This window comes from Phocoena sinus, chromosome 16 (assembly GCF_008692025.1).
Source record: "Phocoena sinus isolate mPhoSin1 chromosome 16, mPhoSin1.pri, whole genome shotgun sequence".
Lineage (NCBI taxonomy): Eukaryota > Metazoa > Chordata > Mammalia > Artiodactyla > Phocoenidae > Phocoena > Phocoena sinus.
The window spans coordinates 34709200-34733378 of NC_045778.1; positions in this window are offsets into that span (position 1 = coordinate 34709200).

Below are 24179 nucleotides of genomic sequence, written 5' to 3' on the forward strand. Positions count from 1 at the left end.
CTGCTGGGATCTGACTTTCCCTGAGAACACAAATCAGTAGTCAGTAGAGAAATCAGAGAAGAAAAGCTGGTTGAAGATGGGGTATTACTATTTGTTTTCAGTTGAATGTATGTGTGTATATATATATTTGCTTATTTTTACCCAAACATGCTAATTTTGAGTTGCAATTTGCAGAAGAAACACTTGTACTTCTTATCATGGGTTAATTAATAATAAGATGGGAGCACTTTTTTCAAATTGGGCTGGGAACTGAGGACCTGGTGGTTATGAACAATGTCAGGCACAAACAAAGAGCTGAAAGCTCACATTTAGTCACACCTGCCTTTGCCTAACCCATTAGGCAGCCAAATGACAATTGAAAATTCATTTCCCCACATTGAGAAGTAAAGACTGGTGCCTCTTTGACTTCTGAGTTCAGGGCATCCTACTCTTTTTACTTTTCTTTTATATGTCAAATCAGAAGTAGATCAACAGAAACCAGTGTTATTAATTCTCCAGTTAAGTTTGGCTCATAAGAATGTAGCAAACTACATTTGGTTTTCAGCGATATTTGGAAATCGCATTTTATGTTCCAGATCTGATTGCATCTGGTAATTATCACATCTTTTTTTTTTTTTTTTTTTTTTTTTTTTTTTGCGGTACGCTGGCCTCTCACTGTTGCAGCCCCTCCCGTTGCGGAGCACAGGCTCCGGACGTGCAGTCTCAGCGGCCATGGCTCACGGGCCCAGCCGCTCCGCGGCATGTAGGATCTTCCTGGACCAGGGCACGAACCCGCGTCCCCTGCATCGGCAGGCGGACTCTCAACCACTGCGCCACCAGGGAAGCCCTCACATCTCTTTTTGTGGCAAAGAAGCTAACAATATTGATACGGAAAGACACAGATATTGCTTGCCCTCACGATTGAACTGGGTTGGGGGGGACACAGTAATTACACATATCCCCAAAGTACACATATTATTTGGCACTAGATAAAGATTCTGCTGAGAAACTCTTTCTTTGTATACACAGCAATGATGGTAATTAGTACAATAAAAACAGGAAACAGCAAACCAAAGTCACATATCTGTCCCCATAGCTTTATACTCTGATATCAAACACTGCAGATGGATGGTTGGCAGAATGATTCCCCACATCAAATATGTTCAAGTAGAAAGTGCGGTTCAGTAGTTAGAGTGTAAGACTTAACATGGACTCTACCACTAGCTGACTGTGTAATCTTGGGAAAGTCACTCACCCAATCTGGCTATCAGTTTTAACACCTCTATTATCAATATAAGAGAGTTGATCTAATTGAGGACAAGTTTCCTTTTTTGATTCTGTGTAAGTGCAAAGCCTGCCACGTGGCCTTTAGGAGCTGAGCAAGTAGCTACTTCCTGGATGGGCAAGGAAGGCCCTATTCCCACAGAAGCAAGAGTTGTGCTACAGCTTCCCAGCCTAACCGCGAGGACATATGAGGACTAGCAGCTTTGTTCTGCTTCTGCAGAGCATGGGCAAGAGTCTAAGCACCTCTCTCTCAAACAGCAAGAGTTGCCCAGGCAGTGCACACACCAACATCTTCTCTAAGTGCTCTTGGATGAGAAGATGAGATGTTGCTCTGAGTGGGTCTTTTGCTTGGTAGTTATAGGATCTCAAAGTTGTGGCTACATGGTCATCACTTAGATTCTCTTAAATTTTGTGATTTGCTACTTTTGGTAGCACAAAATTAGAACTTGGGAAAGAACAAAGGGATGGCCACCTTCCCCATAAGCTCTATTAATGGCAATCATTTTATAGAGACAATTGCTCCTTTTTGGGAGTGCCTCCTCTGACTCGATGCTGTCTGCCAGCTGAAGGTGAAATTACAACAATTACAAACTTAATATTGGCTGTGACCCCTGAATTGACCCTTTGAAGGAAACTGGATTGTGTCTGAGTCTGTTATCTCTGCAAGGGGACAAGCTGTCTTGAGAATTGCTTTGGGGGCCCCATCATGTCATTGTGAAATTGCAGTTGGTGACCTTGGCAACATTTTTCAGATTTCGTGCAGATAAGCTTGAACACAGCCAGGTCCCTGGTTTCCAATGTTATTTAGAGAATTGGATGATTTAAAGTACTTATTTTTCCTTAACTCAATTCTCGTCATAATCCGTCAACATCACAGTACGTTTATTCTCCATTTCATTTTTATATGATCCTATTAGTTGGGAGTTAACCCAAGTGATATTTTTCTTTACTATGGCCCTGTCTCCTCTTTGCCTTTGCTAGAACCTTTTACTAAGTCAGAATTCAGCCATCCTCTATGCAACAATTTTTATAACCCTGATTTTGCTCCTCGGGTTTTGCTAGGGATGAGATGAAGGCGGTTCCTTCTGTTCTATGCAAATGACATTTACAGCAGTGTCTTTAAATCAGAGGTTTGAGTTGCCTCTCTTAGATGATTGAGGCTGATATATTTACAGTCAGCTGCACTCTGTGGTGTCCTTGTGCTACTCCATGAAAGTGAAAGTAAGTTTTGGAATTGAGAGTGAGTCACACTTCCAGGCCTTAAGGAACATGGCCCCATCGTGGCTTCAGTGTGATGACTCAGCCAAAGTGGAGCCTAGGATGTGTGAAAGGCTTTATTCTTGGCTATGTGGCTGCCTCCTATTAAGTTTCCAGGTGAGGGACTTCCCTGGTGGAGCTGTGGTTAAGAACCCGCCTGCCAATGCAGGGAACACAGGTTCGAGCCCTGGTCCGGGAAGATCCCACATGCTGCAGAGCAGCTAAGCCCGTGCGCCACAACTACTGAGCCTGCGCTCTAGAGCCCACGAGCCACAACTACTGAGCCCACGAGCCACAACTACTGAGTGCACATGCCACAGCTACTGAAGCCCATGCGTCTAGAGCCTGTGCTCCGCAACAAGGGAAGCCACAGCGATGAGAAGCCCACGCACTGCAATGAAGAGTAACCCCTACTTGCCACAACTAGAGAAAGCCCATGCACAGCAACAAAGACGCAGTGCAGCCAAAAATAAATAAATAAATTTAAGTTAAAATAATAACATTAAAAAAATTTTTTTTAATGTTTAAATAAATAAATAAATACTTAAAAAAAGTTTCCAGGTGAAACTGACATTCCCTGTTGTCAAGGAGCCAGTGGCTCTGAGTGAGCTCTCACCATAGCGGGAATGCTGGCCTGCCTCAAGGGGCATTTCTGCGTTTCCTGAGTTGGTTGCCTGTATATTGGAAACCTCACTGATCAGAGGCCATGACAGAAGGCAACATTTACTGTCACCGTTAAAGGTTATTTAAGGAATGCACATTTCCTCCTGTACAACTGTTTTTCCCTTTGCCATAGCAGTAGAGGGCAATATGATAAAGTCTCAGTTCAGTTCAATTTGACAGACTACTCATTGAGAATCTGTTGTGCTGGGACTAGTGAGATGAAGAGCTAAGGACTGCCCTGCTTACGAGGTACCACTTAAGTGGATTTGATGTGGGATGTGTTGAACTCAGTGACATGGTCAGTGGGGAAAGAAAGGGAATCAGGGCTAGGATTATGGAAATAAACCAGCTCTGGAATTTTCCTCTCTAAACAGATGGCCAGCATTGTAATATACTGTGTAAAGGGAGTTCCAATACCTTGTATTTAGTATCTGAATGAATGTGACTGTAGGCCTGGCTCATCCCTGAAGTTGCATGGATGGAGTACAGCAGTCCTCCTCATCCATGAGGATACATTCCAAGACCCCCAGTGGATGCCTGAAACCTTGGATAGCGCTGGACCCTATATATGCTATATATTTTCCTATACATACATGATAAAGTTTAATTTATAAATTAGGCACAATAAGCGATTAGGAACAATAACTAATTATAATATAGAAGAATGATAACAATATACTGTAATAAAAATTATGTGAATGTGGTCTCTCTCTCTCTCTCAAAATATCTTATGGTACAAACTTAATGCCCTTACTGTACACTGTGGCTGTAACTTTTGCAGTTTGAACTGCAACAGCAAAACTACACAAATTTCTTTTTCCTTCTTCATAATTTCACAATAGAATATTTGTTCTTACAGTAGATCTTAGCAACCTCAGCATATGAATTTTTTTTCTTCCCTTACTAAGTCAACGACTTTCCCTTTTCAGTGAAAGGAAGGACTCTATGGCTTCTCTTTGGCATATCTGAACTGCCAGCATCACAACTCTTGTACTTTCGGGCCATTATTAAGTAAAATAAGGGTGACATGAACACAAGCCCTGCAATACTGCGACTGTCAATCTGATAACTGAGACGGCTACTAAGAGACTAACTGGCAGGAGATGCTCAACAAAGGGATGCTTCCCATTTCAGGCAGGACAGAGTGGGGCGAATGGGATGAGACTTCATCGTGCTGTTTAGAACAGGGCACAATTTAAAACTTATGAATTTTTTTTCCTGGAATTTTTCATTTAATATTTTGGGACTGCTGTTGATCGTGTGTGATTGAAACCACAGACAGGGAAAGCTCAGATAAGAGGGAGCTGCTGTACCTAGAGCTACATGATTCATCCCTGCAGATCTGGCCCTTACTTCTGGTTAGGGGTAGTGAGTCAGGGCCCTGTTTCCTGAAGCAAGGGCCAGTGTGAGGTAAGCATACTTTCAGAGTCTGGTCTACAGAAATAGGGATTGAAGCATAGTTTCATTTTTCACATTGTACTGATCACCCCCATTCTTTTTCTTACAACTTACTTCATTTGGCTTCTGGGATGCCAAACGACTTGATGGTTCTTCTACCTCACTGGTTATTCTTCTCAGTCTCCGTAACTGGTTCCTCCTCATTTCCTGACCTCCTCGGATAAGTGCAGATTCACTGATCCGACAGTTTACTCAACATTTCCACTTGAGCCTCTCAAACACAACAGGTTCCAAATCAGAGCTCCTTCTTTCCACCTGCCCCATCTGTAATCTTCCACATCTCAGTTTATGGCAAATCTGGTCTTCTAGTTGCTCAGCAAACGAAGACTTGAGCCATCATCGTTCCTCTCTCTCTCTCATGCACATGACATCTATGTTGTAAAGAAATGCTGTTGGCCCTACCTTCAGAACACATCCAGGGTTCAACACTTCTCACGGCCTCCTCTGTTACCACCTTGGGGGGAGCCTTCAGCATTTCATCTACATTCTGTATCATGACAATAATTGTCAAACTGCTTCTTACTCTGCTCCTCCTGCATAATCAGTTTTCAACACAGTACAGAAACGTGTTCATGGAATATCTAAACCAGATAATGCCAGTCTTCAAAAACCCTGCAAATACTTCATGTCATTCACAGTGGAAGCCAATGTTCTTATGAGGGTCTGTGTGGTCTAGCCTCAGTGACTTCTCAGACTTATCCCCTGAGGTCCTTATGCTCGGTGGCTCCACTGCAGCCCGCTGGTAGCTCCAGCACCCAAACAACCTCCTCCCAGTCTCCACACTGGCTGCTTCCTCTGCTTTCATCCAGTTATCTGCATACTTAACCTTCCTTATCTCCTTCTGGTCTTTACTCATTTGTCACTATCTCAATATGGCCTGCTTAGATCACCGTATTTTATTTTTTTCTTTCATTGAAGTCCAGTTGCTGTACAATATTATATAAGTTACAGGTGTACAATATAGTGAGTCACAATTTTTAAAGGTTATAGTTATTAGAAAGTATTGGTTATATTCCCCTACATCCTTGTAGCTTATTTTACAGCTAATAGTTTGTACCTCTTAATCCCCTACCCCTATATTGCCGCTCTCCTCTTCTGTCTCCCCACTGGTAGCCACTAGTTTGTTCTCTATATTTATGAGTCTGCTTTTTTTTTGTTACATTCACTAGTGTGTTGTATTTTTTTAGATTCCACTTATAAGTCATATCATGCAGTATTTGTCTTCTCTGCCTGACTTATCTCACGTAGCATAATGCCAAGTCCATCCATGTTGCTGTATATGGCAAAATTTCATTCTTTTTTATGACTGAGTAGTATTCCATTGTATATACACGCCACATCTTCTTTGTCCATTCATCTATTGATGGCACTTAGGTTGCTTCAGTATCTTGGCAATTGTAAATAATGCTGCTATGAACATGGGGGTGCATGAATTAGTGTTATTGTTTTTTTCGGATATATACCCAGCAGTGGAATTTCTGGATCGTATGGTAGTTCTATTTTTAGTTTTTTGAGAAACCTCTATACTGTTTTCCACAGTGGCTGCAGCAATTTACTTTCCCACCAACAGTGCAAGAGGGTTCCCTTTTCTCCACATCCTCGCCAACATTTGTCATTTGTGTTCTTTTTGATGATAGCCATTCTGGCAGGTGTGAGGTGATACCTCATTGTGGTTTTGATTTGCATTTCCTTAATGATTAGTGATGTTGAGCATCTTTTCATGTGCCTGTTGGCCATCTGCATATTGCAACCTGCATCCACCCTCCCCAACACCCTCCTTTGACAGGCATTCCTGGTCCTGAGTAAGTAGTAAACTTATTCAGCTTTTTTTTTCTTCATCACAGATATTATCACCTTCCAATGTACTATGTTTTTCACTGTTTGCTGTTTGTCTTCCCTCCATCCTCCCCTCCCACCTACACACCAGAAAGAAAGGTGCATGTGGATAGGGTTTTTTATTTGTTTGTTCACCATTGTATCACAAGTGCCTTGAAATGGATCTGGTAGATGGCGGGGGCTCAATAAGTTGGTTGAATGAATGAATCCCGCAATCCTGTGCCTTCTTAATAAGCGCTTTCAAATACTGGGAGGTTCCGGGTTTTCATTTGGAAAAGGAGTGGTCAGTGAATTCTTAACCCACTCTTTGCTTTTACTCAACTCTAGAATGTATTTTGTCATATAATACCATAGAATTTAGATGTAATTTTTTAAATTGACATCATTAGGTGTTTCCCCCTCTGAAAAAAAAGGGATACTCAGATATCTTAGGGAGAGTCAGACTTGCTGATCAAGCGGCTTGCACCACGCTTTGATTTTCTTAGGAATTCCCGAAATTCCTTCTCATTAAAGGAATAATTCTTCTCATTAAATAATTCTTCTCAATAAATTTAATTCTTCTCATTAAACATAAGCTATTTCAGCCCTGACGTGCTAGGTTCAGAGTGTTGGAGATAACTGACTCTAGCGCTGAGATATGCCAGTTGAGTCAGGCACCTAAAGTCACAGCAGTCGTCTTTGCTGGCATTATCAGTACCACGAAAAAACGGTTCTTATCACATCTTTCATTTTGAAGATGTGTGCATCTTTCTCCTTGGAAAAGAGAATCATGTATCGTTCCCATTTCTTCATGTAGAATGCTAAAAAGACATTCGCTCAGGGGTTGGAATGATCAAATCCATATTTTCCTTCAATAAATAATCAAGATCAGGAAATAATACAAACCCCAACTCATCTCTAAGAATATAGAAAAATGGGGATTGATGTTTAATTGCAAATGCTTGCATGAGCCAGCGTATCTCGTCGGCACTTCAGTGGGGATTTCAAACCCTAAACCCTGCTTTCTAGTTTATTTAGGTTTGATGCTGTCAGGAGTGTTTTTAATTATTTTTTTAACTCTTTGGCAAAAGGAAGATAATTGATTCTGATAGCTCTTCTCTAAACCAGAATCTACTCTCACTCTTTATATACCCTTTGGAGTAAAGAAAGACAGAAAAATACACTGGTGATGGCTTTGCAGTATGAATTGTAGGGGAGATAAAGGCAACAGGCCCTCCTGAGCTCACATTCTTCTTTTCCCGTGAAAACATTTCTGTGATTCCTTGCAATTCTCTCAAGACCAGAGGATAAAGATTGTGCTGTAGATGTAACAGTCTTAATTAGTAAAACTGACAAGAAAATACTTATCTCTTTATATTGAATGACAGGAAAACACAACCTGGGGAATTTGTCACTTACGACTGAACAGAATCACATTTGAGTCTTACACATTTGTGTCAACCTGATTAGTTCACAGACAGGTTTTGGTTTAGCTTCCTGGATCATGAATATTTTGAATTCTTAGTTTTTCTTATCAGCAAAGAAAAACAGTTTATAACATGAGGCCTGAACAAAGTACTTTAGACCCTTTACAGTTTCCCTGCTATAGAAGCCGGTTTTCTGCTTAAAAGGGAAACTCGCTTTTTAAAATTTCATTTTTTTTTTTTGATCAGAGATGGGGGGGTTCACCACTTTATTTTCTAATTTTTTTAAGGAAGGAAGACTTGTATTTTTGAATTCCACAATACTAATTCCACGACAGCTTTTCTAGCCATAATTGTACCTCCAAAAATAGTCACTTTACTGAAACAACTCTCTCTTCAAAAGAGCATAAATATTTATCATTCCTCCTTGATAAATACTACACATGTATGCCAAGAACTGATTCATTCTTTGCAAGTCAGCAGTTTCATCCAATAGTAAAGAAACATGTCTACTATCATACGTGGTGTTATTTGCTACAGAGAATTCACCAAAGCCTGTTCTGAGCAGAATATTTGACATTAGTTCTGTATGAATCACAAGAGTTTTATCAATAGATAGTGTAGCTTGTACCTTTTTTCCTTGTGTGAAATACAGCTTTGAAAAATGCCTCTCTTGGTCTCTTACATAACTTAAGTGAGTGAATTAATTTGGGGACACTAACATTATTTTTATTAATTTTTCTAGAAAGACATTGCATCTTTGAAAATGAACCACAAGCTTTGATGACTTCATGTCACTACTAGCTAAGGTTTTCTTACAGTAGCAGCATGGTTTTTCTGGGCTCCGGGGGAGCGGGAGGAAGGCAGTGCCAGGGACAGCTGGCACGATTCCTCTTTCTGTCAATGATGGGGATGTGGCCTTTCAATCATGAGCCTTGTTTAATTTGGTCCATGAACCAGGAGAGTGTCGTATTTGTAAACATTCTCTTCAAAAAAGGGAAAAGGTTCTAAGTGTATATTTGTCCAGATTGGTAATGTCCACAGAAAAAAAAAGAAAAAAGAAAAAATTGGCTTTCTTGTACTTCTGGCTGGGTCCTACCTGACTTGCAGGGTTCACTGGAGACTTGGGCCCCAGGAACAAGAGAAGAGCCCAAAATGACAGGCTGGGCCTGTTTCTGCCTGGGCCCCTGCCATGCTTCACGCTTCTGTTAAGGTCTGTATCCTTTGTCAAAAAAAGTTAGGAATTTATATGGTGTATGGGTGTATGTATGTGTGTTTACTACCTACAAATCCAAAACCTATTTCCAGAGGTAGAACAGCACACTAAGGACTAGGAGTTAATAAAGTGGTTGGTTCCATCAATCCCTATTTTCAGATATTCATTATTGTATTTTCTGGTCATATTTTATTTTTTAGGTACTTATGCTACATCACTGTAGGTACAGATTCACTTGTCCCAGCACACAGAGTTATGTCCCCACTTAAGTCACCTCTTTTATTTATATTTACAACATCAGTGTGAGTGGTACTACATTTTCAAACTTTTCTGTGGCTTTATTGAGGTGAGTTGATTTATAATAAACTGCACACATAAAGAGTATATCATTTGATAAGTTTAACAGATGTGTACACCCATGAAACCGTCGAGAAACCATTTTGCCATCAAGATAACATATCCATCACCCTCAAAAATTACTTTGTGCCTATTCGTAATTGTACCCTCCAGCTCTCTAACCCTCCATCCCCAGGCAATCACTGATCTGCTTCCTGTTATTGTAAATTAGTCTGCATTTTCTGGAATTTAATACAAATGGAATCATATAGAACGCACTCTTTCTTGTCTGGCTTCTTTCACTCACCGTCATTGTTTTGAGATTCAAACGTGATGTATGTATTAGTAGTTTTTTCTCCCATTTTTGTTGTTGAGCAGTGTTCCATCATATGGACATACAGCAATTTCTTTATCTTGTTGATGGACATTTGTGTTGTTTTCCGTCAGTGGCTACTACAAACAAAACTATTACTAACGTTAATGAACAGATCTTTAAATGGGCATATGCTTTAATTTCTCTTGGGTACACACTTAGGAGTGGAATGGCTGCATCATATAGTATATGTATTTTTAACTTTTTATAAAACTTTCAGACTGTTTTACAAAGTGTTTGTATCATTTTCCATTCCTTTCAGCAGTGGATGAGAGTTCCACTTGCTCCACATCCTTGAAAGAATTGGTATGGCCACTCTTTTAATTTTCAAGTTTCTAATAGTGGATAGTGGAATCTCATTGTGTTTTTTTTTTTTTTTTAACATCTTTATTGGGGTATAATTGCTTTACAATGGTGTGTTAGTTTCTGCTTTATAACAAAGTGAATCAGTTATACATATACATATGTTCCCATATCTCTTCTCTCTTGCGTCTCCCTCCCTCCCACCCTCCCTATCCCACCCCTCCAGGCGGTCACAAAGCACCCAGCCGATATCCCTGTGCCATGCAGCTGCTTCCCACTAGCTATCTACCTTACGTTTGTTAGTGTATATATGTCCATGCCTCTCTCTTGCCCTGTCACAGCTCACCCTTCCCCCTCCCCATATCCTCAAGTCCATTCTCCAGTAGGTCTGTGTCTTTATTCCTGTCTTACCCCTAGGTTCTTCATGACATTTTTTTCCCTTAAATTCCATATATATGTGTTAGCATATGGTATTTGTCTTTTTCTTTCTTACTTACTTCACTCTGTATGACAGACTCTAGGTCTATCCACCTCATTACAAATAGTTCAATTTCGTTTCTTTTTATGGCTGAGTAATATTCCATCGTATATATGTGCCACATCTTCTTTATCCATTCATCCGATGATGGGCACTTAGGTTGTTTCCATCTCCTTGCTATTGTAAATAGAGCTTCAATGAGCATTGTGGTACGTGACTCCTTTTGAATTCTGGTTTTCTCAGGGTATATGCCCAGTAGTGGGATTGCTGGGTCATATGGTAGTTCTGTTTGTAGTTTTAATTTGCATTTCCCTAACGTCTAACGATGTTCATCTAATAACCCTTGACTGATGCGTATGCACTTATTTACCATCATGTATCTTTTTTGGTGATATATCCATTCAAATGTTTCATCCATTTTGAATTTTTTAAATTATTTTTTATTGTTTTAGACTTCTTTATATATTCTGGATGTGGTTTCATTGATTTTTCTCTATTGTTCTTCTGTTCTATTTCATCAATTTCAATCTAATTTTTACTGTTTCCTTCCTTGTGCTTACTTTGTCTTTATTTGTTCTTTTTTTTTTTTTCTAATTTGTTAAGAGATAAGCCGTGGTCATTGAACTGAAAATTTTCTTCTTTCTAAAATATCAGTATTTAGTGGTGTAAATGTCCCCTTCGATACTGCCTTAGTTGCATTCCAATAACTTTTGATATGTTGTATTTTCGTAATCATTCAGTTCAAAATACTAATTTCCCATTCTGATGTCTCCTTTGACCCATGAATTATTTTCAAATGCAATCCAGAGCTAGAATTAAAGGTAAAGGTAAATGTAAATGGGGAAATAAACACCCACAGCAGATCTTGCTCTGGAGTGCAAGTCAGTGTGGACAGTTGGGGAGAGACTAAACAAAGTGGGAAAATACCAGAACAGGTCCGAGTTCTCTTAAGTTGGAACACAGTTACTGAAGGCTTGAAATAAACAGACTCAAAAATGTGCATAACTAGAGCAGCAGTCCAGGGAAGGCTCCATTTCTGCAGTTGTCTTGAAAAGGATGGGCGTCTCTGGGTGGCTTCGTGGCAAAGATGAGGAAGGAAGCAGGTAGAAGAAATAAACAATACTATACAAACAAAAGAGGACTGATGAATTGGAAGATACTCCAACTTTCTCTATTTATGATTCTATCCCCAAGTAAATTGTACTCTCTGTAGCAAGAGAGAAGGATACTGTTCAACTAAGAAACCCAGCAAACTAATCCAAAAGTTTTAACCTTCCTACATAGAAGGAGGTCAACTGCTAATCTGGAAAAAGAGAAGACATTTTAAAATTAAAGGAAATCAACTGCTAATCTAGAAAAATGGAAGACATTTTAAAATTAAATGAAATCAAATCAAAATTAAAGGGCCACACAAAACAACTCTAAATAGAAATTGAAAATAAGAATCAACTTATTTAGCTAATGAAAACATTTGCCTAAAATGAAAATGAAACAGGAAAATGGTAGGAATTAAATACTACTAAAAAAACACTTGCAAATAAAGAACACCTTGATTCAAAATTTACAACTTTGATTCAAAAATAAAAATTCCCAAGAGAAATGAACAAAAAAATTAAAAGAGCAAGATGAAATGACATGTGATCAAATCAGGAAAGAATTTGAAGTAAAAGGACAAATAATCGGATGAATGAAGACGAAATTATAGGTGCCCAAAGGATAGTGGACTGAAGTAATAAAACAGAAAAAAAGAGAAATAAATACAATTAAGAAAGAGGGTAGAAGAATCTGAAAAACAAGTTATAAAAGATAGATAAAGAAGATCCAGAGCACCTATTATTGGAATCTCTGAAGAATAAAAACAAAATATAGAATGAAACCAATACCTAAAATTGTAATCCAAAAAAAAATCTGTAAATAAAAAAGTGATCTGTATCTATATATCAAAATATTACACTGTAAGTTTGGAAAATTGACCAGTAACCAACAGCTCTGGCACATATCCTGGTGAAACTTTTAATCTTTAAAAATAAAGAAAAAAAAAAAACAAACCTCTGGCCTCCAGGCAAAAAAATCATATAGCTGACAAAGGAAAGAGAAACAGTGTGGCATCAAACTTCTTTCCATCAACCTACAAAGCAAGAACAAAGAGGAGCATCATTTTTAAACAACTCAAGGAAAAAAAGTGATAGCCAAGGACTTTATGTCCAGACAAACTGTTCTTCATATATCAGAATTACAAAAAACAGTTCTAATACAGTTGGCCCTCCCTATGTGCTGGTTCTGCATCTGTGGATTCAATCGAGGATCAAAAATATTTGGAAGAAAAAAAAGTTCCTAAAACCAAAACTTGAATTTGTGGCACACCGGTAACTATTTATATAGCACATACATTGTATTAGGTATTATAAGTAATCTAGAGATAATTTAAAGTATATGGGAAGATGTGCATAGACTATGTAGTATTTGCAAATACTACGCCATTTTATAGAAGGTGCTTGAGCATCCGTAGAATTTGGTATCCATGGGGGATTTGTTCCAGGACCTGTGGATACCAAGGGATGAGTGTATTCAAAAACTCAGGGGATACCATACTCAGAGCCCTTCCTGAAGAATCTATGACACATGAGCTTTGTCTCTACCAAGAGTGACTGGGGAGCTTTGGCAAGTTGTGATGACTATGACCACTGAACGAACCACTTCCACTCTGCCCTTGCCTGGAAGAAGGTCTAAGTTCTGCTCTGCCTCCCCTCGATACTAGCTTGACTGTCAGAAATGAGGCCCAAATGGGCAGACCTGAGATCAACCAGGCAGAGATGTTTTCTATGTGAATGTTGCCTGTGTGTGAGCACTAAATCTTTAAAAACTAACTGGAAATATCTTGCTCATTTCAACAGCGAAATATGTTCTCTGTGGATTCCATCCCCAGTCGTGGCTACTTAAGATAATAGACAACTGAATTATAGAAATGAAAGGTGGGAAAAGGCAGGAGTCTACAGGCTGCCCATGAAAATTTGCAGAGGAGAATTTATGAATTTGAGTTATACAGACAGGAGCAGACTGTCTTGCATAGAGGAAACAACAAAGAAGGTGAGAAGTTTTCATTGTTCCCAGTGTTTATCTCGTGGGTATTTGAATGCCTCTGTTGCCTGACAAAGACAGTGTTCGGTGCCCTTCCATATTATGTTAAATTGGGGGAGGGATGTGTTCCTCGAGTTTCAGAAATACCCTAAGCCCTCATAGCATCCTTGGTGCCAGTAGGAGGTATGGGCATCCCTGAATGGTTTTAAGGGTTTCCTCCCTCTGTTTATATTCCTTTTGAAATAGACCCTTGCTATTCAAAGTGTGCCTAGTACCAGCAGTACTGGCATCATTGAGGAGCTTGTTAGAGATGCAGAATCTGTCTGCATTTCTAAAGTATCTTAAGCTTGAATATACATACAAATTATCTGGAGATCTTGTTAAAGGTAGATTTTGGTTCAGAAGTCTGGGGTGGGGCCCAAGATTCTGTATTTCTAACAAGCTCTCAGGTGATTTCAATGTTTCTGGTCCTCGGGTCCTTGCGATACACTTAGATCACTTATACTCAGTTCCCTTCCAGAAGAGGTTTGTTGAAGGAACCTTTTCTGATATTCCCTGGCAGGCTAATGTGTCCTGTGTTTCCCTATACATATCTAAAAAGAACAATAAGCCATCATAAGTGGAGAGGATCTCCTGAGGACCCAGAACTGGGTTTTGTCTACAGTGGTTATTCCTAGACTAAATTTCCCTTATCTAGTCTTCTCAGGAAATCACATAGAATCAGGAATCACAGTTATCCATACCTATCTTGAAGTTTTTAGTGACCTCTTGACTATTGTGCAGATTCAAGAAAGGGCTGGCTCTTAATGTATAGCTGAATTTATTGTGTAAGACATTAGTAGGAATATAATATAGTGAAATCCAACAAACAAAAAACAGTGCTACTTATTCTTGATTGCTTATCAAATCACATAGGGCCTTCTAAAAAATGTCATTTCCTAAGCCTAACCTCAGAGATATTGAATCTAAATCTTTACAGGCAACAAGTATTTGCATTTTTAAAAACGTCACGGGGGCTTCCCTGGTGGTGCAGTGGTTGAGAGTCCGCCTGCCGATGCAGGGGACATGGGTTCGTGCCCCGGTCTGGGAAGATCCCACATGCCACGGAGTGGCTGGGCCCATGAGCCATGGCCGTTGAGCCTGTGCGTCCGGAGCCTGTGCTCTGCAAACGGGAAAGGCCACAACAGTGAGAGGCCCACATACCGCAACAAAACAAAACAAAACTTCACGGGTGATTCTGATGCCAAGATAGTTTCAGAACACTATTCTGTGTAAATTATTCTTCTGGAATTATATAACCTGGTGGTACAAGATCAAACTGACAAGAAATAATAAGAATTGGAGATTCAAACAACCCAGTTATCAAGCTTGGTCTAATGGAGAAATACAGAACTCTGCACTCAGTAACTGGAAAATACATATTTCTTTTCAAACACATATGTAATAATTACAAAAACTGTCCACAAACTAAGCTATTAATCAAGTCTTAACAAATGCAAAAGAATGATTAGTATACAGATCATGTTTTCTATCAACAATTAAACTCAATTTTTACTGAAAAAGCCCCACAGGCTCAGAAATTTAAGATACATACTTCCAGACAATACATAAGTCAAACAAAATCATAATGAATATTAGAAAATGCTTAGAATGGAAAAATAATAAAACCATGAAATGTTGACGTTTGTAGGATGAAGACAAGTGGTAATTCAAGCTCATGAGGAAAAAAAAATCTAAAAATCTATAAACTAAGAGTTCAACTTAAAAAAACTTGGAAGTGAATAACAGACAAAAGAACAGAAAAAAGGAAATGTAATGCAAATGCAAATTTGGTTCTTCTAAAAGATCACTTGAAAAATACTCAGAAAAAATGACAAGAAAAGGGGGAAAAAGTGATATTAAGAATAAAAAGAGGGCATGTCTAACTGTACAACAAAGATTAAAAGTTAACAAGGTAATGCATAAATGGGACTTGTCTGTATATGTGAAAATCAAAACAAAGTTACCAGAAAATAAAATTTATCAAAATTGAACCAAGAAGAAATAAAAACCAACAAAATTAAACCTGTGGCTAAAAACAATCTCTCCATCCAAACATCAGCAACAACAACAAGAAGAAAAAAAGACCAAGAACATTTTATATTTAAATCCTAACATACACTCAAGTAACGGACAATTATAATAGTATATAAATTTTACTAGATAATATAATCTTATTTTGTAAAAATAACAACAAAACCATATGAAGATGGTATAAGAAAGAAACTTATAGGCCAATCTCACTCATGAACATAGATGCAAAATTTTAAAATATTTTTGTTAATCCATAGTATATAAGAAAGATAGTATATAATGTCTGATATTAATTATCCAAGGAAAGTATGAATGATTTTACATTAGAACATTATTATTGTATTTTACCTCATTAAAGAACTAAAGGAGAAAAAACACATCAATAGATACAGAGAATCTATCCATAATGTCCATATGCATTGAATAATAAAAATTTCTAGAAAACCAGGAGGTATTGAATTGGCCAAAAAGTTCATTTGCATTTTTCCTTAACTGAATCTGCTAATGGGTATCTGTCAACAACTGCATATAATATATTCAGAGGTGAAAGTCTAGAACCATTTTCTTTAAAATGAAACACAATATAAGTAGCTTGAGTCTTGTTCTGGAGGTCCTAGACAGTTCAGTAAGACAAGAAAAGAAGAAAAATTCATAAAAGTAGAAGAAAACTGTCATTATTCACATAGGATATAAATGTAAATATAGCTAACCCTAAAGATTCTATTGGTGAATATTTATAAATAATAAGAATTATTTGAAAATTTGCTACACATAAATTCTATATCCAAATATAAATAGTATTTCTATATGCCAGCCACAAAGAATAGAAAATGTTATTATTTTAAAAGGTGAATTTAATAAGAGCAACCAAAAATGTAATGGATCAAAGAATATATCTGACAAAGAATACACAAGACCTCTATTAAGAAAATTATAAAATTTTATTAAAGAAAATAAAATTGATGATGAAATATACCAAGTTCAGGGAAAGGGAGACTCAATAATTTAGAAATGTCATGTCCCGCACAAAGGACCCCTTTGATTTCGATAACAGTCCTAACAGAATTTTTCTTGGAATCTAACAAGGTGATTATTAAACTTATTAAGAGAACAATGTCAAGTAGAATTGAAACACACTTCAAAAGGGAGAGAAAGATGATGGAAAATACTCTACTGGATATCACAACTTCTTATAAAGCTATTAGTATTGTTAGTTAAGGAATAGACAACTAAAACAATAGAAAAGGACTTAAGAGTCCAGAAACAGATAAAACTTAAACTGTGATGGAGCCAGTGTGGCAAACTTTTATGAAAGATAACTATATAAAACAGTTGTGTTGGGAGAGTCGATTATATACATGGAGAATAATATTAGGTTCATATCTTACATAGTTCACAAAAATCAATTCTGGATGAATTGAATACTTTAGTCAAAAAGGAAATCCTTTAAAAATTTCCTGGGTTTAGAGGGATTGGTTCAAGATGCTGGAGTAGAAGGACATGCGCTCACTCCCTCTTGCAAGAGCACTGGGATCACAGCTAACTGCTGAACGATCATTGACAAGGAGACACTGGAACTCACCAAAAAAGGCACCTCACATCCAAAAACAAAGGAGAAGCCGCAATGAAGTGGTAGGAGGGCCGCAGTCACAGTAAAATCAAATCCCATAACCGCTTGGTGGGTGACTCACAAACTGGAGAAAAATTATTCCACAGAGGTCCACCCACTGCAGTGAAAGTTCTGAGCCCCACGTCAGGCTTCCCAACCTGGGTGTCTGGCAGTGGGAGAAGGAATTCCCAGATAATCAGACTTTGAAGGCTAGCAGTATTTGATGGCAGGACTTCAGCAGGACTGGGGGGAACAGAAACTCCACTCGTGGAGGTTACACACAAACTAGTGTGTGAATCAGGATATAGAGAAAAGAGCAGTGACCCCATAGGAGAATGAACCAGACCTAGCTGCCAGTGTTGGAGGGTCTCCTGCAGGGTGGGGGGTGGCTGTGGCTCACTGCAGGGACAAGGACACAGTCAGCAGAAGTTCTGTGAAGTACTCCTTCGTGTGAACCCTCCCAGAGTCTGCCATTGGCCCCACCAAAGAGCCTGTAGGCTCCAGTGCTGGGTCACCTCAGGCCAAACAACCAACAGGGAGGGAACTCAGCCCCACCCATCAGCAGAAAAGCTTATTAAAGTTTTACTGAGCTCTGCCCCCCAGAGCAACACCCAGCTCTACTCACCACCAGTCCCTCCCATCAGGAACCTTGCCCAAGCCTCTTGATAGCCTCATCCACCAGAGGGCAGACAGCAGAAGCAAGACGACCTGCAATCCTGCAGCCTGTGGAACGAAAACCACATTCACAGAAAGACAAAACGAAAAGGCAGAGGAATGTGTACCAGTTGAAGGAACAAGATAAAACCCCAGAAAAACAACTAAATGAAATGGAGATAGGCAACCTTCCAGAAAAAGAATTCAGAATAATGATAGTGAACATGTTCCAGGACCTAGGAAAAAGAATGGAGGCAAAGATCAAGAAGATGCAAGAAATGTTTAACGAAGACCTAGAAGAATTAAAGAACAAACAAACAGGGATGAACAATACAAAAACTGAAATGAAAAATACACTAGAAGGAATCCATAGCAGAAAAGCTGAGGCAGAAGAACAGATAAGTGACCTGGAAGACAGAATGGTAGAAATCACTGCTGCGGAACAGAAAAAAGATTGAAAAGAATTGAAGACAGCCTAAGAGACCTCTGGGACCACATTAAACACACCAACATTCACATTATAGGTGTCCCAGAAGGAGAAGAGAGAGAGAAAGGACCTGAGGAAATATTTGAAGAGGTTATAGTAGAAAACTCCCCTAACATGGGAAAGGAAATAGCCACCCAAGTCCAGGAAGCGCAGAGAGTCCTAGGCAGTATAAACCCAAGGAGAAACATGCCAAGACACACAGTAATCAAATTGACAAAAATTAAAGACAAAGAAAAATTATTAAAAGCAACAAGGGAAAAACAACAAATAACATACAAGGGAACTCCCGTAAGGTTAACAGGTGATTTCTCAGCAGAAACTCTACAAGCCAGAAGGGAGTGGCATGATATATTTAAAGTGATGAAAGGGAAGAACCTACAACCAAGATTACTCTACACAGCAAGGATCTCATTCAGATTTTTTTTTTTTTTTTTTTTTTTTTTTTTGCGGTACATGGGCCTCTCACTGTTGTGGCCTCTCCCATTGCAGAGCACAGGCTCCGGACGCACAGGCTCAGTGGCCATGGCTCACGGGCCCAGCCGCTCCGCGGCATGTGGGATCTTCCCGGACCGGGGCACGAACCCATGTCCCCTGCATCAGCAGGCGGACTCTCAACCACTGCGCCACCAGGGAAGCCCCCGTCATTCAGATTTGACAGAGAAATCAAAAGCTTTACAGACAAGCAAAAGCTAAGAGAATTCAGCACCACCAAACCAGCTCTACAACAAATGCTTAAGGAACTTCTCTAAGTAGGAAACACAGAGAAGAAAAGAACTTACAAAAACAAACCCAAAACAATTAAGGTAATGGTAATAGGAACATACATATTCATAATTACCTTAAATGTGAATGGATTAAATGCTCCAACCAAAAGACACAGACTGACTGAATGGATACAAAAGCAAGACCCATATATATGCTGTCTACAAGAGACCCACTTCATACGTAGGGACATATACAGACTGAAAGTGAGGGGATGGAAGAAGGTATTCCACGCAAATGGAAATCAAAAGAAAGCTGGAGTAGCGATACTCATATCAGACAGCCACATGTAAAAGAATGAAATTAGAACAGTCCCTAGCACCATACACAAAAACAAACTCAAAATGGATTAAAGACCTAAATGTAAGACTGGACACTAGAAAACTCTTAGAGGAAAACATAGGAAGAGCAGTTTTTTTTCTTTTTTTTTGCGGTACGCGGGACGGTACGCGGGACTCTCACTGTTGTGGCCTCTCCCGTTGCGGAGCACAGGCTCCAGATGCGCAGGCTTAGCGGCCATGGCTCATGGGCCCAGCTGCTCTGCAGCATGTGGGATCTTCCTGGACCTGGGGCATGAACCCGTGTCCCCTGCATCAGCAGGTGGACTCTCAACCACTGCGCCACCAGGGAAGCCCAAGAACAGTCTTTGACATATATCACAGCAAGTTCTTTTTTGACCCACCCCCTAGAGTAATGGAAATAGAAAGCAAGATAAACAAATGGGACCTAATGAAGCTTAAAAGCTTTTGCACAGCAAAGGAAACTATAAACAAGATGAAAAGACAGCCCTCAAAATGGGAGAAAATATTTGCAAACGAATCAACAGAGAAAGGATTAATCTCTAAAATATATAAACAGTTCATGCAGCTGAATATTAAAAAAAAAAACAACCCAATCAAAAAATGCACAGAAGACCTAGATAATCATCTCCCCAAAGAAGACATACAGATGACCAAGAGGCACGTGAAAAGCTGCTCAACATCACTAATTATTAGAGAAATGCAAATCAAAACTATAATGAGGTATCACCTCACACCAGTTACAATGGGCATCATCAGAAAATATGCAAACAACAAGTGCTAAAGAGTGTGTGCAGAAAAGGAAACCTTTTTGCACTGTTGGTGGGAATGTAAATTGATACAGCCACTATGGAGAACAGTATGGAGGTTCCTTAAAAAACTAAAATCAAAATTACCATATGACCCAGCAATCCCACTACTGGGCATATTATACCCAGAGAAAACCATAATTCAAAAAGGCACATGCTCCCCAACGTTCATTGCAGCAGTATTTACAATAGCCAGGTCATGGAAGCAACCTAAATGCCCATCGACAGAAGAATGGATAAAGAAGATGTGGTACATATATACAGTGGAATATTACTCAGCCATAAAAAGGAACGAAACTGGGTCATTTGTAGAGACATGGATGGACCTAGAGACTGTCATACAGAGTGAAGTAAGCCAGAAAGAGAAAAACAAATATCGTATATTAATGCATATATGTGGAATCTTAGAAAAATGGTCCACATGAACCGGTTTGCAAGGCAGAAATTGAGACACAGATGTAGAGAACAAACGTATGGGCACCGAGGGGGGAAAACAGGGGGTGGGGTGCTGGTGGGATGGATTGGGAGATTGGGGTTGACATATATACACTAATATGTATAAAATAGATAACTAATAAGAACCTGCTCTATAAAAAACAATTAAATGAAATAAAATTTAAAAAAATATATAGAGTGGTTTATATCCTGCAAAAAAAAAAATTTTCTTGTAAGAAATACAAGAAAATATTTCTATGACTTTGAGGTAGAGAATTATTTCTTAATCAAGACACAACAAGCACAAACTGATTAACTTGACTACAGTAAAATTAAAAGACCTGCTCATCAGACCATAAAGAAGGAGGATATACAAGTTATAAACTGGGAGAAATTATTTTCCACAGATACAGCTAAGAAACTATTAGTATCCAGAATATACAAAGAACTCTCCAGACTCAATAAGAATTAGACAAAGAAATCCACAGAGTAAAATAATGAACAAAACACACAAATAGTCATATTACAGAAGAGGAATTGCAAACGGCAATAAATACATCGAAAGATACTCCAACTTATTAGTATCAAGGAAAGACATTAAATACAAGATAACAATTTATAGTTCCCTGAATAGCAAAAGTTAATATCAAATGATACAAAGAATTAGTAAGAATATGGAGCAAGGCTAATTCTTAGAAACTGTTGGAGGAATGTTGATTTGGTAAAACTGCTTTGGAAAGCAGTTTGCTATTACCGAGTGAAGCTGAAGATGAACCTTTCCTTATGTCCTGACCATTCTCTATAACATAGAGAGACTCTTGTGATATTTGTAATATCAGAAAACTGTAAATAAATGTCAGTTGAGAAGAAAATGGAGCAAGTAGTTTTATGATCATACAAAGAAATACTGTAATACTATAATAATATAACAGTGAGAAATAAATGTGTTATATAGATGAATCTCCAAAAGAGAAAAAAAACTTGCAGAAAACTAGTTTTGAATAATAAAACTTTTGTGTTAAAGATACAAAAAATAAATAAGAGCAAAAAGTAGTAAGCTAAATGCACATGTGTGAAAGCTATATAGAAAAGAAATAGGATGATAAATTTAAAAATTCAGGAATGGGGTTACCTTTAGGTGGAAGAGAGAAGGACATAATTGCAGATTTTTAGAGAGAAACCTTCAGTAACACTGGGAAAGTTCTATATCTCAAATCAGGTGGTGAGTTTATGGCTATTATCTTTTATACCTTACATATTATAAATTATGTAAATGTATCCAATATTTGACAACAACATACTAGAAATGACTGACTCAGTCAAATATGTTTTTAGGGAAATAAAAAGAAAAAAACATCACACAAATGGCTAATCCAAAGCTGAGGCAAAACTTTGTGTTATCCCAATTCTTGAGGCAGCCAGAATGAGTCAGGTAATGCTTTTGTCCTCACCTAGAAAATGAATCCATTAAACATCTGTAGTTAAGGCCCTCAACAGCCCACATTTGTTTAAATCCGATTGATTGTTACCTTTTTTCATCTTATTTGACCTCTGAGCTGAATATCTCCTTCCTAATTATTTTTCTGAGATAGCTTCTCATTTTGGCTTCTAAGCCATACTCGCCTGTTTATTTCTGTTTTCTTACCATTTCAGGACACTTTGCTGGCTCTCTTTATCAGTCCTAGAAAACAGAAACCACACTAGGTATTTTAGCAGGGAGAATTTAATATAGAAAACTGGTTACACAGGTGTTAGAGCACTTAAAAAAAAATGAACACAGAAATAGTACCTGCAGGAAGCAGTTAACACCTCAAGGGCTGAGAAATACCTGGGAGATGTTGGAGTTACCGGAACTAGGATCTCAGAGGAGGGTCCTTGTGGAATTAGGACTGAAACTTGGGAGGAGTGGATATCATTCGGCCGGTGATGACACTCCAGAAACTCAGAGGAGAGCCCTGGCAGAGCTGAGCTCAGACTTCAGGGAGTGAGTACTGCTGGCTGCTACTGCTACTGCAGAGAGGACCACTTCTAGGGACTGAAATTGTCACCTTCTGTCTGGGGAAAGGGCTGCTGCTGAGGCAACAAAATCAGCAAGCAACAGGAAATGAGAAGTCTGTCTCCTTTCTTCAGCTTTCAGGTTTCCTTCTAGTGCCTCCTATTGACAGAACCTAAAAGGAAACCAGCTGGCTAAGAATAAAGTTTGTTTTCAGGGTTCTAGCTCTGGCATCACAAAGTGAAATATGAGACAGTGGATTTCAAGCTGTGAGAACATGGCATAATGATTGTCACTTTTTACCTGTCTTTAGGCTTCAAGTATTAGAAAACATTAGTGCTTAGTCCTTAGCCTATTTCTTTTACTAGTATGCTCTTTCTTTATGGAATCTTATCTGGTCTCATGCTTTCTATATCAGATAAAATCAGATGACTCCCAAATTTATTTCTCCAGCTTTCACTTGAGCTTCAGACTTCTATATCCTCCTACATATCTGACAACTCTAACTGGATGCCCAAAAAGCAATTGCAAATTCAATACCTGTGAAATGGAATTCGTGCATTTCCAAACCTGTTTCCTTTCAGTTTTCCTCTTCTCAGTTAATATCACCACCATTCACACAGTTGTTCAAGCAAGAAACCTGACATAATTCTTGCTTTCTTTATATCTCCCCTGTCCCCACACCTAACTCATTAAAATTTGTGAGGTTTAACGTCTAAAATACACTCAGACCCCTCACCTTCACCCAACATGCATGACCACAGTTGTCATACAAATTGCTTTTCACATGGACCACAGAAGTAGTTTTTCAATGGCTCTCCCTCCTTTAAATTTTCATCCCTTTTAACTGACCCCTCAGATAGTAGCCTAAGTGATCTTTTAAAAATATCAATTGTATCATGCCACTCCCCCTTGTAGAAGCCTTTGGATTTCATTAATAGAACCAAAAAGGCTTTGAAGAGCCTGCATGACCTGGACCCTACTTCTCCATCCTGATCTCACACTGCTCTCCTTCCAGCTTGTTGCTCTCTAGCTGCATTGGCCTAGGATGCTCTGCCATTGCTACCATGCATGGCTGCCTCTGACAGATATTAGCTTAAACATCATTTTTACACAGCGGTCTTTCCTTATTGTCTGTGTAAAGCAGCGCTTTGCTTTCCAGATACTGTCTTATCATTTCATACTGTTTATTGCCTTCATAGTAATACTTGTAACTGACATTTTTTGCTTAATTTAATAGCTAAACTCTGACACATCTGTGGGAGATGACTCTGTCTTTAAACCACTGTATCTCCAGGATTGTCTATAACTGTCTAGCACATAATAGGTGTTCAATAATTACTTGCTGAATTAAAGAAAGCTATGAGAGCGGTCCAGCTTTCAGCCATCCCCAT